Here is a 25,029-nt window from a genome sequence, read left to right as displayed (position 1 = left end):
AATGTCCAAGAATCGATTTTTTTAAAAAGCATTTTTTTTAAAACATTTTCTTGCTGACTCGATGTGTGTACTGTTTGTTAGGCAACGGCTTCTGTACTACAGCGTCCCCGCGAGGGGAGGGTCCAGCGTGCTTCAAACATTCGTGAGCTGCAGCTTAGCATGGCGGACGAAGAGCTAATTCAGCCAGCACCGTCTTTGCTGAAGGCAAATGTTTGGGCGCATTTTGGATTTTATTATTTGCTGCGTAAGAAGGAGCTTGACATGACTTATGCAGTGTGTAAAATCTGCAAAATGAAAGTCAAGTACTTCGGAAACAATTCAAATCCGCAAGCCCACATGCTACGTCATCACCCGGAGCTAAAGAAGCGGAGCAAGCGGTCTCTGCCGACTACTGACCAGCACTTCGCTAAACTGCCAGCCAACTCTGAACGAGCAAAGCAGATAAGTAAATTTATATCTAGAATCACTTGATTAACCTTGTACAGCTGCATTTTCTTAACCAACATTTTAAGTAATATAACTATTTCTCAGAGCTCTTTGAATCGAAAATCAATTCTGAATCGAATCGTCACTCCAAGAATCGGAATCAAATTGAATCGTGAGTTGTTGTACGAGTCACATCTATACCCACCAGGTTTGATTTTAATAGTGTAATTCATTCATGATATATAAAACATTTTTTTAAAATTTTGTGAAATAAGGAATATGTACTAATACCCTGCACTCAACTGTAGCAAAATACTACAATATATAAAAATAAAGTGGCAAGATTTGTCTGGCTTGTTTCAGACAGTGTATATACCATTGTTTGTTAAGAGTAAGCAAACATTGTTGGAGAAGCAGTGAAAAATATAAATAAATAGATAAATAAATAAAAAAAAGTCCAAAAGGAGGGAAACGTTTCCAGACAGAAATGAGCAAGGCGCGTCAGGTAATGCAGAAAACAAAGAAATCTACATCTATGACTTATGTTTCAGCATCAATTACCAAACTGTTACTGTGCTGATTGTAGTTTCTTGTAAAAATGTCTTTATTGATGATCACCTCCACCACTTGATTTCAATTAATCAAGTACAGCACAGTGAGTGAAATTAGACATGCTCACATACGAGGTCTGTCCATAAAGTATAGGTCCTTTTAATTTTTTTCAAAAACTATATGGATTTCATTCATATGTTTTAACGTCAGACATGCTTGAACCCTCGTGCGCATGCGTGAGTTTTTCCACGCCTGTCGGTGACGTCATTCGCCTGTGAGCACTCCTTGTGGGAGGAGTCGTCCAGCCCCTCGTCGGAATTCCTTTGTCTGAGAAGTTGCTGAGAGACTGGCGCTTTGTTTGATCAAAATTTTTTCTAAACCTGTGAGACACATCGAAGTGGACACGGTTCGAAAAATTAAGCTGGTTTTCAGTGAAAATTTTAACGGCTGATGAGAGATTTTGAGGTGATACTGTCGCTTTAAGGACTTCCCACGGTGCGAGACGTCACGCAGCGCTCTCAGGAGCCATCATCAGCCTGTTTCAAGCTGAAAACCTCCACATTTCAGGCTCTATTGATCCAGGACGTCATGAGAGAACAGAGACGTTTCAGAAGAAGTCGGTTTCAGCATTTTATCCGGATATTCCACTGTTAAAGGAGATTTGTTTTAATGAAAGACGTGCGGACGGGTCCGCGCGTCGGGATGCAGCCGGCGCGGTGCGGCAGCACAGGAAAAACACCTCCGTGTTGATAACCATTTGTAAAATCCAGGCGGCTTTTAATGGCTTTCAGTGGGAGTGAGTATATGAGAAATTGTTTAACAGCTGGACATGTTCCAACTTGTCCTTAAGGCTTCCAACAGAGGTGTTTTTCCTGTGGCGGAGCGTCGCGGCGGCTGCGAGCCGACGCTGCAATCCACCCGCACGTCTTTCATTAAAAAAATCTCCTTTAACAGTGGAATCTCCGGATAAAATGCTGGAAACCGACTTCTTCTGAAACTTCTCTGTTCTCTCACGACGTCCTGGATCAACAGAGCCTGAAATGTGGAGGTTTTCAGCTTGAAACAGGCTGATGATGGCGCCTGAGAGCGCTGCACGACGTCTCGCACCGTGGGAAGTCCTTAAAGCGACAGTATCACCTCAAAATCTCTCATCAGCCGTTAAAATTTTCACTGAAAACCAGCTTAATTTTTCGAACCGTGTCCACTTCGATGTGTCTCACAGGTTTTAGAAAAAATTTTGATCAAACAAGCGCCAGTCTCTCAGCAACTTCTCAGACAAAGGAATTCCGATGAGGGGCTGGACGACTCCTCCCACAAGGAGTGCTCACAGGCGAATGACGTCACCGACAGGCGTGGAAAAACTCACGCATGCGCACGAGGGTTCAAGCATGTCTGACATTAAAACATATGAATGAAATCCATATAGTTTTTGAAAAAAATTAAAAGGACCTATACTTTATGGACAGACCTCGTAAGTTTTAACACCAACTGTAGCAAAACACTACACCATATTTTAATAAGATTTGTTTGGTGTGACTCATACATTGTACATGCCACATTTATGAAAACTGATCAAAAATTATAAAAGTTATAAAAAAAAACACACTTCCAAAAAATTCAAAATGGCAGAATATTTCTGAAATGGAAATGTGTGTGGCCTGTGCTGTGGGATGTAGAAGCAACCAAGAAATAAAAAAACAAAGAATTTTGAGAATTTTTCTTTTTCTACATTCAAGGGAATAGAAAACGACTCACTTCTTATCAGAACCTGGTGCAAGATATTCACTGATTTAGTGAAAGGACTGAAGCTAATGGATGTGCAAGGACATTTTCCATCCTATATTCTGCAACACAATATAATGTTATGGTTCATAATCACATTTTTCATAGTTGCTGCAGCAAATTTTTAACTTTTGACAGCACATACTATTATGGTGAGTAGCTGCAACATCGGTGGCAGTGTTTATCATTGTCCTGTCACTGAAAATAATGGAACATCCAGTTTAACATCTGCCATACAAAGCAAATGTGACACAATCACTATCATCAGAGGGAGTTTTTCCTTACCACTGTCACCTGTGCGCTTGCTCTAGGGGTTGGTAAGGTTAGACCTTACTCATGTGAAGCGCCTTGAGTCAGCTTTGTTGTGATGATATAAACTAAATGAACTGAAACTGAATATTTGCAGAGAACACAAGGCAACTCATGTTTGAGCATCCCTCACCAGGAGTAAATGAAGCATTCATGCATAAGTCTCACTCATAATTCAGATGGATGCACACAGAAATGGAACATGATGTATCTGGCCCAAAAGTACATAGGGTGGGTAAAACTAGTACATGATTATTATGCATAAATTTTGGAATCAATTGGGCAGAGGTTATAGACACTGTTCTACAATGACGTAATGTACAGAGTCCACAGTAAGTGAAGTGGCTCTGTTGCTCTGTCCTGACTGATAGAGGGGCCAAACTTTCATGGGGTGAGGAAGCAATGTATATGATTATGTATGTCAATTTTGCAATTAATTGGATGGATAAGGTATTCATAATTTATAGGGCCTGATTTACAATTTACGATTTCAAAGCCCCAAAAATTGAGTGCTAACTTGCGTGGGCAATACAAACTTTTGTGCATTGGGGTGCCAACAGTTTTGTGATTTACTAGGAGTACATTCACAATTGATAGCGAGTGGTAATGTGGCGTAGATAGCAGGATGGAAAGGAGGATTTTGCATGTATTAAAGGCAGTAAGTGCGAAATGAAATGAAATCAGCCACTTGCAGGTATGTGTCTTTTACTTCAGATTGCACAAACTCTGCCACATAATTAAACGTGTTCACATGTTGGCATTTAAGAAAAATGGTGTAATTTTTGTTTCATCCATCGGAATTTAAGCAAACTGGTGAATAACTATGCTCGATTCTGCCAGTGGAATGCACACACACACACAACCATGTGCAGTCTGTAAAGTGCAACAAGTTAAAGCCAAGGTTTTCACATGTGTAAAATACAGACCCTTTCAGCCCTCAATAAATTTATTTTTGACCTTGACAGATTGTACAAACCTCACCTATTTGCATGTTCCCTCCCACAATTTTGTGCACTTGGGTAAACAAACCCCAAATTGCATTTTCATGCAAGCAAATACCCTAAATGGACAACATACACTATTCTACACATTTGAAAGCTGCAATCCTCAGTGTATTAGTAAATCAGCATGCATGTTTTTTTTTTTGTGAGCGCTATGGTGTTTGCTCATGTTTTAATGCACAGACACCTTTAGTAAATCAATAAAAACGTGACAGATGCTCGCGCACGCATGCACGCACGCACGCACGCACACACGCACACACACACACACAGAGCGTGAACCGGTCCTGGGGTGATGGACGGACACACAGATGGAGTGTGAGTCAATATACCTGGCTCTGATGTGTACCTTACTTTCTCTTTAAAAGTCTTCCCTACTTGTGGAAACAAAGATGGCATTTCATAATTACGCCACACAACAACGTTAATCAAATCCAAATCAATGCTGAATGGCGTCGAAACACTTCTCCCTCTCTCAACAGTATCAGCATCGGACTGCTCCATTTCAGCAGCTGTAATCATTTTATAAATTCATCATGGGGAATTAAATTTTTTCCCGGTAAGGAAACCACTTCTAACAGGACTCAAACATGGTTATGAGAGCGTATGTGCTTCTCTTCTGTTTGGTTTCTGAGCATTACAGCTTAGCTTTGATTTGTTGGCAGACATGGAGGCAAGCGGTGTGCATTAAAAAGCCCTCTCTGCTTCCCTAAGTGAAAATACAGAAACAGGCAGACACATGCACACACAAAAAAATGCCTGTCAGACCCAAGGCGAGGACAGAAGCAGTGGAGAGACTCTGTGACCTAAAAATAGTTGAGATGTGACAAGACTTCAGAGAGAACAAGGAAGATTAAACAGAAACCCACAGAGCCATTATTCAGACTATGTGCGTCTCTGACTGTTCAACATGACACCTGACATTTCATTAAAAAGCCAGCGCTGAAACACTGAACACTAAATAATAATATCACGGCCTACTCCGATCTGATTCTTTAAAAGTTCAAATTTTCCAGTATAAACACAAAAATGACTATCAAAGAGCGTAAGAGTGACAATGACAATGAAAGGAGAGTGCAGAGGGCACCAGAGTATGAACAAGAGATGTCAGCAGAGAAAAAGGATCAGAGAGAAACAGAGAGAGTGACTCATCAGAACAAGAATGTCCCGACTCTGCCAAAGGAACCACACACCACTGCAGCGATCACTTTCTCTCCAACACGACTATAAATCAACCTCTCTTGCTCTCGCTGTTGTCATCTCTTCCTCTCACACAATGGTTGTTCATTTCCCCGACTCACTTCATAGAGATGGACGTTACAGTTGCTGTTTCCCAAAAAACAACAACAAAAAAAAAAACTCAGTGGAGAGGTTTTCTCCGACACAGGCCTGGTTTTGGATCGTTATCAAACAGCTGCAGTATCTGCACAGTCACTGTTTGGAACAAGCACCCACACATGGTCAAGACTGTCTATACACTCCTTTTGCCAAGTCACTGCTGGAATTTGCCTTTTGGCTTTGCAAAGACTGGTTTACTACAGCATCATCACATCCGTACCACAACCAAAATACACTATTACTCACACTAAAAGATATCTGAATAACCTGAAATGACCCCAGCACGAAACAAACCATCTCAGTGATGTGATCATGAATCAAGCATGTCTATAATCTGTCATCCTGTACAATCATCAGTCAGGAATGTCTTTTTCACAACTCACAGAGCTCAACCTGTGAAGATCATTAGTTACACCAGAAAAGACAATACAAAGTTATTCCATACGGGGGGGAATCAATGCCAGAATTTCAGGAAAACACAAGCAAACTCTAGAGAAGTGTGATGTCATCGCTATGCATTGTCTACCATCACAATGTCACCACTATGCCTTCCATCTATTGTCTATCTATTACCCTGTTCTTCAGAGAACTGCTTGCATTCTGTCTTGATGGTTGGCACATAAATTGTGGTAGAGAAGTATTTCTCCAAGTTCTTCTGCCTACTGTATTCAGAGCAATGCTCATAAATTCAACCATAGCATCATTCGTCATTCTCTTTAACAGATGTCAAGCACTAAAACCTGGTACAGCCCTGTTCAGAAGTCAGTGGTTTTCTGGTCAGTTGCACACCATTTGCACAATGCATGCACAGAAAAGACATAACACGAGAAGTGTAGAGATAACACGTAAGCCTATAGCACTGATGAATAAATATGAAGACTTTTCACTGACCAAGCTCCAGCTGTTTTCCTTGGACTTCACATGCAGCTTCTTAACTAAATGGAATTTCAAGGTGTGCAAATCCACACCATTATCCGTCACCTGCATCACTCTTTTAGTTAAGTTAAAACCTGTTCACTCTGTCTCAAACTAGAAATTTGCTGTCATGCACTCTGTCGTGAGTGTCGTCATGTGCTTTGACATACAGTGCATCCGGAAAGTATTCACAGTGCTTCACTTTTTCCACATTTTATGTTACAGCTTTATTCCAAAATGGAGAAAATACAATTTTTCCCTCAAAATTGTACTCACAACACCCCATAATGACAACATGAAATAAGTTTTTTTTCAAAGTTATTTTAAAAAAATAGCCAAGAAATCACATGTAAATAAGGATGCACACACTTTGCTCACTACTTTGTTGATGAACCTTTGGCAGCAATTCCAGCCTCAAGTCTTCTTGAACATGATGCCAAAAGCTTGGTGCACCTATCTTTGGGCAGTTTTGTCCATTCCTCATTGCATCACCTCTCAAGCTCCATCAGGTTGGATGGGGAGTGTCGGTGCGCAGCCACTCGTGACCCTTAATTGGAGTAAGCATGTATAGAAGATAGATGGATGGATGGATGGATGGATGGTAGGGGTGTCGGAAAAAAAAAAAATTGATTCACGTCCGAATCGCGATTCTTATTTATTACGATTCTGAATCGATCCAAAATGTCCAAGAATCGATTTTTTTTAAAAGCATTTTTTTAAACATAATCTTGCTTACTCGCTGCGGGGGGGGGGGGGGGGCGTGCTTCAAACCGTCGTGTGCTGCAGAGGTCAGTGACTGTAGCTTAGCATGGCGGACGAAGAGCCAACACCGTCTTTGCTGAAGGCAAATGTTTGGGCGCATTTTGGATTTTATTATTTGCTGCGTAGGAAGGAGCTTGACATGACTTATGTAGTGTGCAGAATCTGCAAAATGAAAGTCAAGTACTTTGGAAACACTTCAAATCCGCAAGCCCACATGCTACGCTATCACCCGGAGCTAAAAGAGGGGAGCAGCTGTCTCTGCCGACTACTGACCAGCGCTTCGCTAAACTGCCAGCCAACTCCGAACGAGCAAAGCAGATAAGTAAATTTACATCTAGAATCACTTGATTAACCTTGTAAAGCTGCATTTTCTTAAACATAAACATTTTTTAAGTAATAACTGTTTCTCAGAGCTCTTTGAATCGAAAATCGATTCTGAATCGAATCGTCACTCCAAGAATCGGAATCGAATTGAATCGTGAGTTGTTGTACGATTCACATCCCTAATGGATGGATATTTATTCCCACCACATCCAGCTGAATCACTCAGTGAAGCAGACTGTAATACACTGGAGTACAGCTACACCTTCTTTTCTTTTTAGGAAAAAGTGCACAAAAAAGTTAATTAGATATATACTTTATTGATCTCACAATGGAGAAATTACGTTTACACTCCAGTTACCTCAGACAGCAATTAGTCCACAATTATTACTTGTTTACCGTAATAATGGCACACATCAGAATTAAAGGCAACACATACACATTTGACGTTGTTTATGTGCACTAAGTTTGAAGAAGTCCGTTATCCGAATTGAGGCAAGTGGGTGAAGGCCACGCAGCAACCCTGAGTTGCGCCGCCAACATCAGCTTGGGGGGCTTGCAGCTAAAACTGCACCGCCCCCGCCGAAGGGAAACGGGATGATGAGAAGCAGGCGCTGGAAAGGGTGGGTGTTGATGGGGGAAGGAGGGGGTGGGGGGAGGGAATAGAACATGCTTCAGTCCTGTGAAAAGCAGTTTACTGTCTTTGTGAGATGAGATAAGAAACAGCCAATGTTCCCCAGGCCGAAACAAATCCCTCAGGAGGAGACAGTCGGGCAATTTGACCTAGGGCTTGATAAGCCTGTAATGTTATTGTTGCAGCAGTGAAATCAATTTTTAACAGTTCCACTTGCACAACCAAAACCCAATTATGAATTAAGAATATTCCCAATTATGAATTAAGAATATTCACCGGCCTCTGAAATCTTCAGCTTCAACTGCAAGGCACGCATCTGCTCCAAGATGTGATCCAATTTGCGTCTGAGTTCGAGAGTCATTGCAGTCTGAGAATGCACTGCCTTGCCAACCTCGTTAATCATGACGGACAAGCGAGGGGCTGTGGTTTTTGATGCCGCCGTCTTGCCAATTTTCTGGTAGATAAGGGCAGCACATAAGCCAAAAAGTACCAGCTCTGCTACCATGAGACCAAAAATGAATAAATCCTTGACGTCCTCAACGGAGAAAGGCGCCAAGCATGCAACATGTCAAGACCCCCAGGAGTTGAGGACATAGCCCGCAGGATACATTCCATCTGGGCAGGTAGGATCCCCCGGTCTTGACCTTCTTGTAGAAAAAATGGTGTCAATAGCGTTCAGAGACCAGCTGATCAATTCCATGGTTAATCCAATAGTAGTCCAATAGATCCACAATCCAATATGATTTGAGGAATTCACAGTCTGGTGAAATAGGGACTTGAACATTAAAGGCAGAGAACAGTGATAAGGGAGAGTGGAGGCGATGCGACCGCCCTCGTCGGAGTCCCAAGCTGAATTCAGTCAATGGACAACCCACTCTACCATCTGAGGTCAGTAAGTCTGAGCAGCACAATAGAAATGACTACTAATCTGCATACAGAGAGAATAGAGAGACTACAGAGAGAATGGTCTTAAATGAACACATTTGACAAACTTTTCATTTCAAGAGACATCATACACAGTTGACAGATTTCACTAATTCTATATTGCCATAAGGATTAAATCAATAAAACAACCACCTTCTAAAATGAACTACATGTTTTTATTATTATTATTTAGACAGTATATGCTTTTTGTGTGTATGTCAACACAAACTCTAAGGTAATATGTACTCTCGAGGAGTTACGAGAGTTCAAACAGCTGTCTATTCGACTAACACCTGATTGTGGTACAATTGAGGCTAAAGGCTGTTGCTTCAGGTGACATCTGCAGAAAACTGACATCTCTTAAAACTCAACTGTTTTTCCCATTAACTCTCTCTTCTGTCATATTTTCTTTGCTCCCATCCCTCACTCCTTATTATACACGCATGACACTAAGAGACAAGTCATGAGGTTGGTTTGCAGAGGTGTTTGCCAGTGCCAGTATCTTTGGAGAATGACTGTCCAAATCTTTAGGGTACTGGTACTACATGTTGCCTGTTATTTTCCATTGTAACATATTATTCTCCAATGTTGCATGTTATGCTTCAAGTGTGTGTAAGATAACTCATTTAAGAGGCATTCATATTTTGCTCAAAAGGTCAAATTTGCTTCAAGTTCAAAATGAATATATTTGACGATTACAAGCTGACAGAGTGTGAATGCAGCAAAGTGGAAGGTTAATGAGGAACAGAATCTTCTTCTGTCGGTTGCTCCTGTTTGGGGCAGCCACAGCAGATCAATCATTTCCATCTCACCCTGTCCTCTGTATCTTCCTCTGTCGCACCAAGCCCCTGTATGTCCTCCCTCAGCACATCCACAAAACTCCTCTTTGGCCTCCCTCTTCTCCTCCTGCCTGGTGGCTCCATCCTCAGCATCTTTCTCCCTATATACCCTGGGTCCCTATTCTGCACATGTCCAAACCATCTCAATCTTGCCTCTCTGACTTTGTATCCAAACTGTCCCACCTGAGCTGTCCCTCTGACATGTTCATTCCTAATCCTGTCCATCGTCATCAATCCCAAAGATAATTGCACGATCTTCAGCTCTGCCACCTCCAGTCCTGTCTTTTTGTTAGTGCCACTGTCTCTAAGCCATAAGACATAGCCGATCTCACTACTGTCTTGTAGACTTTCTCCTTCACTCTTGCAGATATTCTTCTGTCACAAATCACTTCTGCCACCTTTCTCCACCCACTCCCCTGCCTGCACTCTCCGCTTCACCTCTCTACCACACTCTCCATTACTTTGAACAGTTGACCCCAAGTATTTAAACTCATCTACTTTCACCAGTTCTACTTCTTGTAACCGCACTATTCCACAGGGCTCCCTCTCATTCACGCACATATACTCAGTCTTGCTCCTACTAACTTTCATTCCCCTTCTCTCCAGAGCGTATCTCCACATTTCCAGGCTTGACTCAACTTGCTCTCTACTCTCACTACAGATCACAATGTCATTTGCAAACAACATAGTCCACGGAGACTGCATCTGTCAACCTGTCCATCACTTTTGCGAAAAAGAAAGGATTCAGAGCTGGTCCTTGGTGTAATCCCACCTCCACCTTGAATGATCTGTCATTCCTACTGCGCATATCCCTGCTGTCACACTATTGTTGTACATGTCCTGTACTACCCTCATATACTTCTTTGCCACAGAGTTCCTCAGACAATACCACAACTCTTCTCTTCACACCCTGTCATAAACTTTCCACAAACACACAATGTCTGAAGTATAGAGAAGGCCTTCTCTAGGGCTGCAGCTATCAATTATTTTAGTAATCGAGTATTCATCCATCAATCGGGTTTTTTTTTTTTTTTTTTTTTGGAATAGGACTCCGGTTCTATTTTGTGGGACTGGTGGTTGGCTCTCACCGCGGTATTGTATCACTTCCTGTTCCAGAGCACAGCGGTGTTTTGCTGTATCTGTTAGCTGTTTAATCTGCGCAGTTAGATTGATCTAGTTAACTAGATAACGATTTGTTTCACAGTGTAATCTTCACGTGCCTTAACTAAAGCACTCCCTCCGCTGAATCACCTCTAAATTATTTACACATTATTCACTTTGTGTGTTTTTAGGAATTCGCTAGCTTAGCGCAGCTACTAGCTCTTAGCCGGTTTAGCATGGTGGCTTCTCCTGTCTCTCCTGCACTTTTCTGCTCTGGGTGTGAAATGTTTAGTTATTCCTCGGCCTCCTTTAGCAGTAATGGTACTTGTAATAAGTGTAGCTTATTCGTAGCTTTGGAGGCCAGGCTGGGCGAATTGGAGACTTGGCTCTGCACCGTGGAAAATTCTACAGCTAGCCAGGCCCCTGTAGTCGGTGCGGACCAAGGTAGCTTAGCCACCATTAGTTCCCTTCCAGCAGATCCCGAGCAGCCGGGAAAGCAGGCTGACTGGGTGACTGTGAGGAGGAAGAGTAGCCCTAAACAGAAGCCCCGTGTACACCGCCAACCGTTCACATTTCTAACCGTTTTTCCCCACTCGGCGACACACCCACCGAGGATCAAACTCTGGTTATTGGCGACTCTGTTTTGAGAAATGTGAAGTTAGCGACACCAGCAACCATAGTCAATTGTCTTCCGGGGGCCAGAGCAGGCGACATTGAAGGAAATTTGAAACTGCTGGCTAAGGCTAAGCGTAAATTTGGTAAGATTGTAATTCACGTCGGCAGTAATGACACCCGGTTACGCCAATCGGAGGTCACTAAAATTAACATTGAATCGGTGTGTAACTTTGCAGAAACAATGTCGGACTCTGTAGTTTTCTCTGGGCCCCTCCCAAATCAGACCGGGAGTGACATGTTTAGCCGCATGTTCTCCATGAATTGCTGGCTGTCTGAGTGGTGTCCAAAAAATGAGGTGGGCTTCATAGATAATTGGCAAAGCTTCTGGGGAAAACCTGGTCTTGTTAGGAGAGATGGCATCCATCCCACTTTGGATGGAGCAGCTCTCATTTCTAGAAATCTGGCCAATTTTCTTAAATCCTCCAAACCGTGACTATCCAGGGTTGGGACCAGGAAGCAGAGTTGTAGTCTTACACACTGGGTCCCTGCATGAATTTCTTATTAATATTCTCTCTGCGATTCAGCCAATGCATTTCATTTTCAGCTGGAGGTTGAACATGCAAGCCTTGCAGTCACTGTTTTTTATTATTATTATTTTATTTGAGTTCCTGTGTTTGTGAAGCATTGTGTGTTGCCCAAAAAAGCGAAAATTAAAACGCGAAACACTCATTGCGAGTCACACAGAAGAAAGAGTGGACTTCTTCCAGAGACTGTCTGTGGCCAGGACGGAGCTGTGTGAGGGCAGTGCTGAGCCGCTCACACCGGGCAGAGAGAGGCAGCAGCTGGCCGCCGCGCATAGAGCGGCCAGCGGACAAAACTGTGTTTTTTAAAAAAACAAAACAAACACACTGCTTTGCTTTAAATGCACAGTAAGCTATTTCAGATGATCAGCGTGGACCGTCTTTTTCCTAAAAGGCTTTATTTCCCTCTCTGTCGCGTTGGAAAGCTGTAGCTTTTGTGCTAATTTGATTAGCGCTTGCGCTACTTCTTCTTCTGTTTGTTTTTCTGGGGACAATACAGCACCACACACAGGTCTGGCATATGTACTTAAACGTTAAATGCCTCAAACAGTTTTTGCAATCGAATTACTCGACTAATCGTTTCAGCCCTAGTATTCTCAGAGCAAACATTGCAGCTGTAGTGCTCTTTCTCGACATAAAACCATATTGTTGCTCAAAGATGTTTTCTGAGCCTAGCTTCTACGACTCTTTCCCATAACTTCATGTTGTGGTTGTTCAACATTATGCCTCTGTAGTTACTGTGGTTTTGCACATCACATCATCAAACAATCTGGTTTGAAACTTCACTGCCATCTCTCAACATTTCCATGCCTCCACTGGAATGTCATCTGGGCCAACTACATTTCCACTTTTCATCCTCTTCATAGCTGCCCTGATTTACTCTCGCCACATCATCCAGCCTTTTCTTTCTCTCATTTTCTTCATTCATCATTACCTCAAAATATTCCCTCCACCTTCTCAACACACTCTCCTCACTTGTCAGCACATTACCATCTGTATTCTTTATCACCCTAACCTGCTGTAGATCCTTTCCAGCTCTGTCCCTTCATGTGGCCAATCAGTACAAATCCTTTTCTCCATCATTACTGTTCAACTTCTTGTACAGCTTGCAATATGCCTTTTCCTTAGCTTTTACCACTTCTCTTTTTGCCTTATGTGGCATCTCCTTGTACTATTGTCTACTTTCTTCATCTCTCCCACTATCCCAATTCTTTTTGCCAATCTCTTTCTCCTTATGCATTCCTGGACATCTTTGTTCCACCAACAAATGTCCTTGTCTTCCTTCCATTGTCCAGATGTCACACCCAGTACCTTCCTAGCAGTCTCCCTCAACACATCTGCAGTACTTTTCCTGTTGTCAAAAAATGCTTCCCATTCATCCAGTGCCTGTGTCACCTGCTCACTGAATTTCATACAACAGTCCTCCTCCTTCAGCTTCCACCATCTGATCCTTTGATGAGCTGACTCTCTTCCTCTTCATCAACTCTAAAGTCATCCTACAAACCACCATCCATTGCTGTCTAACTACACTATCCCTAGGGTTGGGTATTGGGAACCGGTTCTTTTCGAGAATCGTTAAAAAATTATTCAACCCACCGACATCAAGATCCTTTTTTAGTTAATGATTCCCTTATCGGTCCTTCAGAGCAGCTGTTATTTTTGAAGGTGTTTGTTGGGAAAATGATCATTTCTCTACATTGATTGCAGACCCCGCAGCGGCTCTGTAATCAACCGCTTCTGCAGCGCAGCTCTGCTTTGAAGCTTGAAGCAATGAAACAGTGTTCTGACCCACTGCTTCATTGGTTCTTTGCTTTGCTGCTTTTCAGAAGTGACAAATCCACTTCTTAACCCCTCTCAAAGCCATTAAAATATGTCAATCGTAAGTCACTTTGTAACTCCTGTCTTGTTGTGAGAAAGAAACAGGAATTGTCCTCCGTTCCGTTCTCACAGCTCCAAACACTGTGCGGCTCTCTGCCGAGTCAAGTTAGAAAGATAGAGTCCGGTCAGAATTAATAACTTCAAAGCGATTCACTGTTTAAATCAAATGACACCTCTTTCCAAACGTTGTAATATAAACAATAAACTGCAATCGATCAAAACAGGGGTTTTTTTCCTCCCAAAATGAGACGTCCTGCGCTGACGTGCAGCAGCCAGCTGAGTTCAGCTCAGAGGTACATACTGACATTCATGCCAAAATATCTGAAAGGAAATGCTTTTGACAAAACCTACAGATTTTGTTTATTTCTATTTATTTCCAGAGTTTAAGGGTTCCAGTGACCAATGTCATATTTATTTACTTTAAGACTCAATAACATGTTGTTGACAGAGAAAACCTGTAAAGCCTACTTTTAGTACACAGAAAATTCACAAGAGGTATCGATAAGTGGAATCGATAAGGAATCAGATCGATAAGTGGAATCGATAGATAAAATCTTATCAACAGCCCTTATTCCACCACCTTACAGTCTCCATTTTCTTTTAGCTTGCATGTCCTACAAAGAATGTAGTTTACATATGTGCACCTTCCTCCACTCTTACATGTCACCCTGTGATCCCGCCTTTTCCTAAGAGTCCCACTGGGGAGAGGATTAATTGCACATGAATTGAGTATACAAAGTACGGGCGTTCGTTGTCGTCCGCAACAAAATTGGCCAAAAATGACAAATGTCCCAGTATGAATTACAGATATACTAATAATGTATAGCGAATATGTGATGAACAATCACAGATGTATAACGCATGTATTGAGGAAACAGGTCTGATGCATTGTGATTATCACTGCAGTATTACGGGTGTATTGTGAATGCATTGCGCACGTGTTGCGCGTGCGCAGCATCTGCATTGCGGTCATAAAAGAAGCGCACTTGGGTCTTTCTGCATCACTATTCACACCAACACCACAGCCTTTGGAGCAATAGCTGGACTTGGACAAGTTGATCACAGAGTTGTCATGCAAGTGTTAACTGTTCATGAGTTTAGGAAGCTTGAGGGGGGAAGCTGCTCGGGGTTGTGAGATAGTGTTTTTTTTTTTTCAAAAAGAGAGATTTCAGCGTGAACTGCGGCTAAACATCAACTCTTCCTTTTGTTGGCATTAAATAAAACTCCTGAAAGAGAACCGAGATCCATGGCTGACTTCTCTGCAGTTGGGGATTTACAGTATGTTGTTGGATTGCAGCAGCTATTACGTCTTTTGGGATCTCCACTGTTGGACTGGCACTGACTGGCAGGTATGTCGCTTTCTGCCTCATATAGTACTTTGGGTTTATGTGACGTGTCTGTTATCCATTCGCAGATTGTCCGCAAATCAGCTGCAAAGCAGATGCAATCCAAATGCTTTATTCGTGGCCAATCTGTATGCATTCGCTACAACTTATTTTAGTCTGTGATGTGGACATGATAGGCATGCAATATATCCATTTTACACACTGTCCCAGCCGCAAATCCCCGTCAGTTGCGGATATCAGTGGATAACGGCGGATATACAGTGCATAGCGTCACTATGTATTGAGTACGTAAGGTGGATGTCATCCGCAACCAAAATTTTGTGCAGCTCAAAAATCCTGGCAACGGAAAAACGTGCCTCTGCGAATAATTGGGGATGTGTGCGGGTGTCGGCCGACTCATACAAGCATGTTTCACGGATATTGCGGATGTTTGGCGAATATGAGCCAATTTTGTGCGCAATCCATACGCAAATCTTCCTAAACGCCAGTGGGACTGGGCCTTAAAGTATGTATTCACCACAGCCATTTCCATGCTTTTTGTAAAATCACCCACCATCGACCCTTCCACATTCCTGTCCTTCATACCATATCTACCCATTACTTCCTCATCACCTGTTTCCTTTGTCAACGTGTCCATTGAAATCCGAAGAACAGAACACAGATTGCTAAATCTGCAGCCAATCCACGTTTTTAAGATAGTACAGCAGAAATCCTTTAAGTCGCTGTCAGGGGCCAATTTGCAAAGGCAACAGGGGTTCTTGTTGTGTGGCTGGGGTGCCTGGCTGGCTTTTGTTTCTGTCTTCTGTTTTCTGTCTTCTGTTTTTCCTTCCAGGTGGCATGCGTTCAGGACTGAGTGGCTGTGTGGCTGAGTTATTAGGACCTCACCCTGATCACCTGAGGCTGGTCATGTGCAGCTCGTCAGGACTCACAGCTGTGGTGCATCTATATGGATTGGGGCATGGTTGCATTTAAGTCTGGAGTACACAGTGTGTATTTGCCAGAGACTCGACCTTGTGACCAGACGGGTGAGATCGACGTTCGGAGAACCATCTCATTTATGCTGGGTCCTAATGTCAAATGCTGGACGGTTCTCCGACTGCGTCCGACACATAACAGTTCTGACCTTTACAGGCTCTTTCATCACATTCTGGCTTTTAAGTTGCATGACCATGTGTACATGAATTTGAAATTCAGAGAGAGAAAAAAGAAGGGAAGGTCAAAGTGAGAAAGAAAACACTTGTGCAACTGAACTGACAGTGACGAGGTCTGTGTGGGAACAGGCAATGATGTGGAAAAGACAACATAAGAAACAGAAATTCATAAACAACAGAAGGAAGTGTGCGTGTGTGTGTGTGAGCTTCACTTTCAAAGTGAAACTCGTCCATCCTCTGCTGCTTCCACAGGTAATTTGTAGGCAGAATAACGTCCAGACTGACGACCCAATCACACGGCAAAGCTGACAGCAAGAAGACAGGCAATCGGTGGGTGCTGCCAGGAACTGACATGTTACACAGCAGCAGCAAGCATGGAAAGTAAAACTGAACAACAAGGCAATGAGAAACAAAAGTGTGGGTGAAAAGAGAAAGACAATGTCAAGGACAGAGGGAGCAAGAGAGACAGATGGAAAGAGAGAAAGGGAGCCGTATCATTCACTTTCACAGCTTCCAGGCTGAACAGGGCCTCTGTGCTCCTTCTCTATTCAAACACACCTCACGGCTGTCTGCTCCCTGCAATAACAATGCACAAACGCAGTGTAGCCTGTCTGACAATCAGCACAATAAACCTACTGAGAGGCATCGATAGGGGACGAACAGGGAGAGTGAGAAGAATGAAAGATTGACCCAATGCCCGCATACAGCTTGAGCCACCGGCAGCATCATGCACAAATATTAACAAACAGTTGTGCTATTATTTTAGTTGTGCCACTCTGTGCACACCTAATCCTATTAGTTCATGGGCCAAGCAGGTTTTCGGTACCACTTAAGGGGGGGGAAAAAAAAATGACACTTAGAATCCAGCCTCAGTGTATCATGGCCTACACAAAAATGTATGATAGCCATCCCAGGGTGGTAGCTGTAGCCAGGTAGGGATCAAAGAAGAATTACACAGAGGTCAAACTTTATAAATGCTCCAATCATGTTCAAAACTATATCACATTACTTGTCTTATCATAACAATTCCTAAAAGGTATAGTTTGGACTATCTATGATGGAATGTTCTAGAGTTATGGGGTCAAAACAGCAAAAATGGTGACAAAGGTCAATTTCAGTTTCTACAGGGGTCAAAAATTAAAGTTGCTCCAATTTCAGTAAAAATTATGCAAATTATTGTTTAGGTTAATGGGGTTCTAAAAAAGGAATAGTTGGCACCATCTGCCATGCTTAGTTATCATGTTACAGGGTAACATATGTCACATTTCATAGAATTCAATGGATGTTGACCTTGTTTGACCTTTACTTTGGAGACAAAGCATTCAACACAGTCAAAGCTATTCCATTTATTGATCCGTTTATTTCAAGCAATAAGTTGCATCATTTTTTGCTGAAAACTTTTTACCCCTGTACTAACTGAAATTGACCTTTGTCACCATTTTTGCTGTTTTTACCCCATAACTCCAGAACATTCTATCATAGATAGTCCAAACTATACCTTTTTGGAATTGTTATGATCAGACAAATAATGTGATATAGTTTTCAACATGATTGGAGCATTTATAAAGTTTGACCTCTGTGTAATTCTTCACTGATCCCTACCTGGCTACAGCTACCACCCTGGGATGGCTAACATACATTGTTGTCAGCCATGATACACTGAGGCTGGATTCTAAGTGTTGTTTTTTCCCCTTAAGTGGTACCGATTAGGTCAAAATTCATGACTGGCTCATGGACTATATCAAATCTCATAAATTAAGAGGAGTAGGTCCTGGTTAGTACTTAGTGAGGAGACCACGTAAGAACACCAGGAGCTGCATGTTTATTCATGTACAACTGGAGTCATGTTCCCAAGGGCATTACACATAAAACTTGTGCCAAATCCTGATGCAGATCTCTACCAGATATGCTGTGGCAACTCCAAAGCAACAACTGTCAGCACCATTTCCAACTCCAAAGTACTATTGGAGCTTACAAACCTAGTGCGTCTAGGTTAGTCTCATAATGATGACAGAGAATCGATAAATTCAATGATATTTTTCATATAGACATGCTGGACCTTCAGTTTCACAAGGTGATGATGGACCATACTTTCATGTTACAACTGTCCACAGGCACATGCCCTGTATGAGCACCCTTCCTAATTTTCCTTCTAAGAATTTTACTTTTAAGAATTTTTGGCATCCCTTCACTGGCTTCCTGTCCTAGTGAGATCAGATTTTAAGGTTCTGCTACTAACCTATAAAATTATTCATGGACTGGCAACCTCCCTACCTAGCTGACATAATTAAACCTTACGTACCGGCCCAGGCTTTACGTTCTCAGGGTGCAGGACTACTTTGTGTCCCTAAGGTAAATAAGAAGTCTGCAGGTCACAGAGCTTTCTCTTATCGTGCCCCTGTGTTGTGAAATGATCTCCTTGTGTCAATAAAACAGTCAGATTCTGTGCAAATTTTCAAGTCCAGACTTAAGACGCACTTATTTTCCCTTTCATATGGTTAGCATACTGGTACAGTTTTGTTTTACGCTTTTCACTCTTAATTCATTTATTAGTAACTGGAGCGGGCCGCAGCCTCAACTTTACCCAAATTCTGGGTCTTTTAGTGAAGTTTAGGGCTAGTAGCCGGCGATCACCTAGTATTTCTTCTGTTTTTCTTTTTGTTTAATGCTGGCAAATTATACAGTATTTTTTGTCTTTCTGATGCCTGATTCTGTTTTTTTTCTCTCTGTTTAAGGTGCAGCTCCATCCAGAGATGGGAGTTGTATTTGTGTTGGCGATCCTTCTGTCCTGTGCGCCAATAGCATTTCTTGTATATTCATCCATGAATTGTTCTGTGAATTGAACTGTAATTTATGTTTGTAGCATGGCCCAAGCAGAGGGTCACCCCTTTGAGTCTGGTCTGCTTGAGGTTTCTTCCTCAGAGGGAGTTTTTCCTTACCACTGTTGCTCTGGAGGTTGGTAGGGTTAGACCTTATCTGTGTGAAGCGCTTTGAGGGAACTCTGTTGTGATTTGGCGCTATATAAATGAAAATAAATTGAAATTTACACAAATGCTTCCTATCCAGAGGAGGGGCATTTCTGTAGAAGTACATCTGTGCCATCAGAATTTGAATTTGATTTTTTTAAGGTTGATTTTTTTTTAGCATCAAAATCAGAGTCTGAAGTTGAATTTCTGAGGTTGAATTTGTTTAGCATTAAAATATTCAGCCTCAAAAACTTCAACCTAAAAAAAAAAAAAAAACATTCAACCTAAAAAACAAAACACAAAATTCAACCTCAAAAAAAATAATTCAACCTCAAAAAACAGAAAAGCAGGGAGAAACAATCGATCCCTGTCTCAATCATCTAATGTTTATAGAAGTAAATCTGTGACGTTGGATGACTGAGACACAGATCGATTGCTTCTCCTTGCATTTTATTTTTTAGGTAGAATTTTTCTGAGGTTGAATTTTTTTGAGGTTGACGTTTTTTAGGCTTAATATTTTGACGCTAAACAAATCCAGCCTTAGAAATTCAACTTCAAACTCTGATTTTGATGCTAAAAACATTCAACCTTAAAAATTAAATTTCAAACTCTGATGGCACAGATTTACTTCCATACATTTCAAGTGTAAAACAGCCTAAGCACTTCCATTACACCAAAGCACACCAAAAAACACACAAACACACAAGAGTGGACTGCAGTGCTTGGCCCAGAATTCAGCCCATAAATGTCTGAGTCACTTTTTCCACACTCAGCAATTCCTGGTGTCGTATAGAAGTACTGAGGAAGGGAGGGAGGGAGGGTAGGATAGAGAGAAAGATATGAGGTGAGATAAGGTGAAAAGGGGAGGAGGAAGGCAGAGTGTATGCAGGGTTGGGCAGCTGAACGATTCCATCATCCATCACCACGGGCCGACCGACATCATGATGTGAAGCCATCATTCTGATATCAACCCCCCCCCCCCCCCCCCAATTCAATTGACCCTGTTTTAAATTAAATTACTATTTATTTGTTTGCTGGGTATATACGTCAGCCTGAGCATCCACAAATATAAAATGGCTAAGATGCACTGCACTGTGCACATTTTAAAAGAGTCCCACAAGGAGATACTATGCTGCTCAGCGCCAAATGGGGCATCCAAATTTCATGTCACTCATAGACAAGTTAATTATTCAAGGTATCAACAAGAATTTGTCTACCTGCAGCTACTTAGAGATTTGACCGTTGTGAGCAGTGTGTGCTGAATATAGGCAAACACTTTGCAGCTGAATGAGAGCACCTGCAGCTGAATGTCCCATGGTGTGCTACTTGGCTAAGCAGGCTGGAACTCAGAATACACTCATCTTGCCAAGCACGAAAAAAAAAAATAATATCTGAGAAAGCATGAAAAGTTTAAATGTCTAGACTTAAATAAATTTTCATAAGGTGCTCCAAACACAATCAGGTAACAGGTGCTTGGAGAAATAAATAAATACAGATTAATCTATACAGTACTTTACCAATTAGCCAGTAAAACCAGGGGTTCCCAATCCTTGGCCTGGAACCAGTCTGTAGGCTGGGCTAAACCGGGCTACAAAAATTCATGGGAAGCAAAGGCAAAGATAACTGCACTGACTTCTTCATTTTCCTGGAAATATCAAACAGCATTACATATAACAAAGAAATTTATATTCATTCAGAAATAATGTTCAATAAACTGATTTCATTTTAATAAAAGTTTAAATAGGCTATACAAGGAAAGCATTTTACTGGCACTGTCATGAAAATTCAGTAAGGTATGTCTTCTAGAATATACTCCATTTCTAAGGTAGAACTCTACTAGTGTATACTAAGGTATATCTAAATATCTAAAAAAAAAAAAAAAAAAAAAAAGGAAGAGTAGAATAGAGTAAAGTAGAGCCACTTAGGTGCCTGGTCTTGAGAACCAGGGATGGAAGGCTGAAAAGCTTTATTATCCCATGGGAACTCTCCCTACTCACCCAAGTGGATCAAGAAAATGTTTGAGTCAAAGGCATAGAGATCAATCGGACATCTATATTCACTCAAGTAGCCAGAAATAAGTAGCTCAGGCTGCAATCTAGGGTCCAAGGACTGACCGACGTTCTGCAATGCCACAACCACCAGATGGCGTGTGCTATGCAATAAATTTATCTGATGGGTATTGACTGGAGTTGTGCACTTTGGTGATGCTAGCAGTACAGCAGTGCGAGAAGCCCTCTCCCCGGTTGGTGAATGAATATCACGGAAAAGCTTGATGTTGCACATGTATTTTCATCTCTATGGTCAATGATCTACATACAAGGTTGGCGATCACTTTTAATGGAGATGAAGTTAGCGGGCTCGTGAGAAGAAAAATTAAGGAGAAAACAAACAACTAACTTTTTTACTCAGGCTGCAGAAAAAGGTCCACAAGCAGTGAAGTTCATTCAGATGGCAGCACAGTGGCTTCGTGGTTAGCACTGTTGCCTCACAGCAAAAATGTCATGGGATCAATTCCCACCCGTGGCCTTTCTGTATGGAATTTGCATGTTCTCCCTGTGCTTGCGTAGGTTTCCTCCTGGTGCTCCGGTTTCCTCCCACATTTAAAGACATGCAGGTTAGGTGAATTGGAAACTTTCTAATTGTCCAGGTCTCCCTTGCAAAATAGTTCTCAATCTAAATTGGATGAACCTGGTTAAATAAAGGTTAAAATAAATTAAAAGATCTGTAGACAAAGTGGATGCGTGCGCATTCCTTTTATTTCTGAACTATCATCCAAGTCATCGCTCACACCAGTATAAGAGGACAAACCACTGGAGTTTTTAAAAATGGCGACAAATTGAAGACATTATTTGCATCTCAATCTATCCCATCCTTCTGGATTAAATGGGATTGCAGACATTACTGCCATTCCAAACCACATACTTGTGTGAGGCTGGATTTTCTGGCAGCCCTAGGTAAATTAGTACATTAATATTAAAAAAGTAAATACATTTAAGTTATTATTTAATTTATGAGTGGACATTTTAGAAAGTGTCAAAAGTATGTACAAAGGGACTTCCGGTTTGGGTCATGAAGGAGTAGGCAGTGCATGTGAAGAGCTCCGACTTAACTTGTAACATATGTGACCAAATTTAATACCTTTACCATAGGACTGGTGTAATTTATGCACGCTACAGTGTTATACGACCTTGAACAGCTAATGGCTACCCCTAAACAAAAACAAACTTCTTTGATGACCACGCGGAACACCGTTGCTAGTAAGCTATCTATCATGGCCGCTGACGCTAGCCCCTCCAAAAGCGACGGAATAACCATGACACAGCTGGTGCAAGAACTAACCAAGCAGCGAGAAAGTTTAAAAGAAGACATCTCTACCCTCATTCAAGAATCACTTGTGCCGTTACAAACTTCAGCGAATGCTTTGACAGAAACGGTGGACTCTGTGCAACAATGGCTGACTTCGGCAGAATCACTTGCAGGTGATAATTTTGAGAAGATATGTGCAACCGAATCTGCCGTTGAGGCTCTGAAAGCCCAAAATGCGGCACTCTCGGACCATATCGAAGATTTAGAAAACAGGTCACGCCGCAATAACTTGAGGATTATAAATGTTCCAGAAGGCAGCAAGGGTGTTGAGAATACTGTTAACTTCGTGGCGAACATGTTTATGGAGATCACCGGCGGCAATGCACTGTTTGACTCTACTCCAGTGCTGGAGCGAGCGTACAGAGTGGGCAGAAAACCCGACGATGCTGATCGCCCCTCACGTCCCTTTGTGGTGAGTTTTCAAAGGCACCAGGAGAAGGAACGATTACTGCAATGGGCAAGGCAGAACACTATTACCTACCAGGACATCACACTGAGAATATATCCAGATTACAGCGCTGCCCTGTCGAGGAAACGCGCTGGGTTTAATGGTATTAAACAAGCACTTTACAAGAAGAGTATAAAATTCCACTTGCGCTATCCAGCTGTCTTACAAGTCTTCCACAAGGGAAAGACCTACAATTTCAACACACCGGAGGAGGCACGGGGTTACTATGATCAACAGGTGGCTGGCAAAGAAGATTGATATGACCTGGACAGTTTATGCATACCGGATGGAAGGAAGCCATTTTACCGTTTCACTGCTTGGAGGACGTTTTGACATGTCTGTGAATTCGAACTCTCGTCAACGTCTACTTTGGTCTAACGGATCATTTCCCCCTTTTTTTTTTTTTTTTTTCCCCCCCACCTTCCCTTGGTAAGTGCCTTTACCTGTTTTTTGTTGTTTTTTTTTCCCTCACCTTCCCTTGGTAAGTGCCTTTACCTGTTTTTCTTTCCCCCCTCTCTCTCTGAGATAATGGTCGACTGATAGCCTACCTGCTGGCTGCTGCTCTGCTAATGTTTGATGGTGGTCGGACTTTTTTTTTTTTTTTTTTCTGCTCCCTTTTGTTTATTCATTGAGCGTGTCGGAAGTGAGTGGGGGACCATCAGCAGCATATTTGACTGAACGGCTTTTCATTAAAATTTTAACATGGAAATGGTTTCAACTAATATAAGCCATCACTGCTAAATGGTCATAGGCTCTTCACAGTTTAGAAGGAGAGGATGTAACGGAAGGTCCAGGAGCTAGAAGAGAGCCTGCAGTCTGCCCATGTTCCGGGGGCGGGCAACCTGCTTTTCATTTCTAATCATGTCATATGTCGCATGACATAAATAATGTCAGGGTGGATGTAGGTGTAACATCAACACGTTTCATTACCTGGAATGTGAAAGGAATGAATGGGCCTAATAAGAGAGCCAAGATATTTTCTCATTTAAAGAGGTTAAACGCAGAAATAATATTTTTACAGGAAACACATTTGAAAATAGCAGATCATATCAGGCTTAGGAAGAACTGGATTGGACAGCGCTTCCATTTTAACTTCAATAATAAGGCACGGGGGGCAGCCATCCTGATCCATAAAAAAATATTTACACCATCCCAAACCATCTCAGACCCCCAAGGGCGATTTGTGATAGTATATGGGCTGCTATTCAGCACTCCAGTAATATTAGCAAGTGTTTATGCTCCAAACTGGGATGATGTTAGCTTTATACATAAACTCACCTCTCTTTTCCCAAACTTAAACAGACAGTCTTATTCTATCTGGTGATTTTAACAGGGTTATGGACCCAGCTATGGACCGCTCCAGCCCTAGAACTTTGGCACGCTCTAAAATGTCTCTTGCTCTTGGTGAGTTTGCTGACAAAGCCGGCTGTGTTGACCCTTGGAGGTTTTTTAATCCTCACAAAAAGGAATTTTCCTACTTTTCACACGTTCATCACACATATAGTCGGATTGATTTTTTCCTCATTGAAAAGACACTTCTCCGTTTTATAAAGAAAACTGACTATACTGCAATTGTCGAATCTGATCATGCGCCAGTTTCCTTGGATATTTCATTTTCCCAAAATGTTACACAGCCAAGAGTCTGGAGATTAGACACAACCCTACTATCAGACAGTCACTTCTGTGAATTCATTGGTGAAGCAATAGATGAGTTCATATACTTTAACAGGTCTGACTCCATATCCCCATCTACATTATGGGAAACGCTTAAAGT

At 41.9% G+C, this 25,029-nt stretch overlaps 1 protein-coding gene across 7 annotated transcripts in view; it reads right to left on the bottom strand.

Annotated features, from left to right (window-relative positions):
- Positions 1–25,029, bottom strand: part of apbb2b (amyloid beta (A4) precursor protein-binding, family B, member 2b) — a 149,644-nt gene that overhangs the window by 95,889 nt on the left and 28,726 nt on the right. The window contains exon 1 of one of the 7 annotated variants that reach the window (XM_034189205.1): positions 16,688–16,757. The exons of the other annotated variants lie outside the window; for them this stretch is intronic. The gene's annotated coding sequence lies outside the window, so the exon portion shown is untranslated. Of the gene's footprint in view, positions 1–16,687; positions 16,758–25,029 lie in introns of those variants that run through there. 7 annotated transcript variants of the gene reach the window in all.

This window comes from Thalassophryne amazonica, chromosome 15 (assembly GCF_902500255.1).
Source record: "Thalassophryne amazonica chromosome 15, fThaAma1.1, whole genome shotgun sequence".
Taxonomy (NCBI): Eukaryota; Metazoa; Chordata; class Actinopteri; order Batrachoidiformes; family Batrachoididae; genus Thalassophryne; species Thalassophryne amazonica.
Note: the sequence above shows the minus strand (reverse complement) of the source record. Positions and strands in the feature narration are given on the sequence as shown.